Source organism: Peromyscus maniculatus, chromosome 16, assembly GCF_049852395.1.
Source record: "Peromyscus maniculatus bairdii isolate BWxNUB_F1_BW_parent chromosome 16, HU_Pman_BW_mat_3.1, whole genome shotgun sequence".
NCBI classification, from domain to species: domain Eukaryota; kingdom Metazoa; phylum Chordata; class Mammalia; order Rodentia; family Cricetidae; genus Peromyscus; species Peromyscus maniculatus.
Window position 1 is genome coordinate 18,959,713 of NC_134867.1, and position 2,513 is coordinate 18,962,225.

A 2,513-nucleotide genomic window follows, 5' to 3' on the forward strand; every position below is an offset into this window, starting at 1 on the left:
CTTCAATCTCTGTGAACCCCTATGAGCCCTACTTAGTTGATTCTGTGGGCCATGCTCTCATGATATCCATTTAGTTCCTCCAATCCTTCCTCTCCCTCTTCCACAGGGCTTCCAAGCTCTGCCTAATGTTTGGCAGTGGGTCTCTGCATCTGCTCCTATCAGATGAAGGCTCTTTGATGATGATTAAGCAAGGCACCAATCTATGAGTATAGCAGAATAGTATTAGAAATAGTCTCATTGACTTTTTTTTGTCAGTCCTGTTTGTTTCTGTCCTAGGAGTCTGGACTATTCAGCCTCTGGTTCCTGGTCCTCCAGGCAGTATCAAGGGTGGGTTCCCTTTCATGGTGTGAGCCTCAAGTTGGGTCGATCATTGGTTAGCTTCTCCCAAAAGTTCTATGCCACCATCACCCCAGCACATCTTGCAGACAGGACAAATAGTAGATCGAGGATTCTGTGGCTGGGTTGGTGTCCCGCTCTTTCCACTGGAAACCTTGCCTGATTCTAGAGGATGGCCAGTTCAGACTCTGTGTCCTCCATGACTAGGAGTCTCCACTAGGGTCACTGTTAGGACTAATGCTGCTTTAAACATGGACAAGAAAGGCTAAGCCTCATCTTCCATTATTTTGACTGCACATCAAGACATGGACTTTTGTTTATTTCTCATTTTTTTTTTAGAACATCTGAATTTTTAAATCCTTTTTTACAGGTTACCTAGATCACTTTTGATTAAGAAAACTGTAGAAAATTAGTAATTGACACATGTGGACGCCAGGTGGTGGCCCGTGTCAATTTTCCACAGAGTCCTGCTGTGTGGGGTATCTGAGTACTGCTCTGGACTCTGCTCAAACTTGCTGGAATCACTCTGGGCAGATTTTAGTCCACAGGTCGCTTTTCCCCATATTTCTTTGTAAACTCTTTAGCATTCTTACAGAATTCTTTATGGTTCTTAGAGTATTCTTCAGCTAGGTCAGCCCGGAGTGGGTGCTCAGGCTGGGGGTCGTTCACCAGTTCTATGAGGGACTGGATTACTTGGTTGGTCTTGGTGGCTGGCTTCCAGTTTTCAGCACTAATTACCGGCGGACAGACCTGCCCCTTCTCATCAATATTAGAATGGTAGATTTTGGGTTTTAAATGTGATCTTGGATGGTTTGAATGGATACTCTGCTGGAAAGTTTATTTCAATTCTAAAGGCCCTCTTGTCATATGGAGGGTTGTCACGACCAATAAGCTCTTGACACGTCAATAAATTAGCTTCATCAACCTGGATGTTATGGAAGTTTTTCATTCCACATTTGCGGATCTCTTCAAGCTCCTTCATCAGCCTCCGGCTGGCCGCCATCTTGGATCTCTATTTCTCATTTTAACACTAGTCAATTTTTATTATTCCGATCTTCTATGAATTAATTTCTGAGGTATGTAGTAATGGATTTCCACACCTCAATTTCATTAGCAGAATCTTAATCTTTCCATTGTAGTGACCAGCAAACCTGTTTCTAATTTCAGTTAGATTAGGCCACTTGTCCTTATTTAGGACTAGAATACAAAATTAATTATATTTGGCACCATCATATAAGTCACTTGAAACATAGTATCTACTAATATGTCACAGTCACCTTTAGTTTCTGCTTTCCTGAAGAAGACAAATGCCAGTCTTAATCTCCTCTTACTTAAAATCCAGCAACCAGCAGTTTCTACCCCCTTACTAATTATCATGTGTCACTTTAATTTTGCTTTATTTAATTTGTGGGTGGTTGATGATGGTATTTTCTTATCTATCTATCTATCTATCTATCTATCTATCTATCTATCTATCATCTACCTATCTATCTATCTTGTTGTGGATATCACTCTGTATGCTGTCAAGGTGTTGCTCTGATTTGACTGATAACTAAAACACTGATTGGCCAGTAGCCAGGTAGGAAGTATAGTAAAGGCAGGACAAAGAGAGAGGAGAATGCTGGGAAGAGGAAGGCTAAGGGAGGATATGCCAGCCCACTGTCCAGGGGGCAGCATATAACAGGCACACAGGCAAAGCAACAGAACACATGGCAACATATAGATTAACAGAAATGGGCTGAGTTTAAGTATAAGAGCTAGTCAGTGGTAAGCCTGAGCTAATGGCCAAAGAGTTTATAAATAATATTAGCCTGTTTGGGTCTGAGCGGCTGCAGGCCCAAGCAGGGCTGGAGAAAACTCCAGCTATACTATCTATCTATCATCTATGTATCTATCTATCTACCATGTATCTATCTATCTATCTATCTATCTATCTATCTATCTATCTATCTATCTATCTATCTATCTATCTATCATCTCTATATGTCTGTCTGTCTATTTACTGATCTACCTACCTACCCATCATCAATCATCTATCTCTCATTGTTATGTGTCTATAAAGGTAAGGATTCTTCTATTTGTGACAGCAGAGATCCTTGACTAGAAGTCCTGTGATTAGTTTCTAAGGCATCAAAATTCAGCCAGGCTAGGAGAAAAAAATACATGAAATGAAGAAA

At 40.9% G+C, this 2,513-nt stretch overlaps 1 pseudogene; it reads right to left on the reverse strand.

Annotated features, from left to right (window-relative positions):
- Positions 1-871: 871 nt before the first annotated feature.
- On the reverse strand, positions 872-1,339 carry LOC102908791 (ubiquitin-conjugating enzyme E2 L3 pseudogene; annotated as a pseudogene).
- Positions 1,340-2,513: the final 1,174 nt, after the last annotated feature.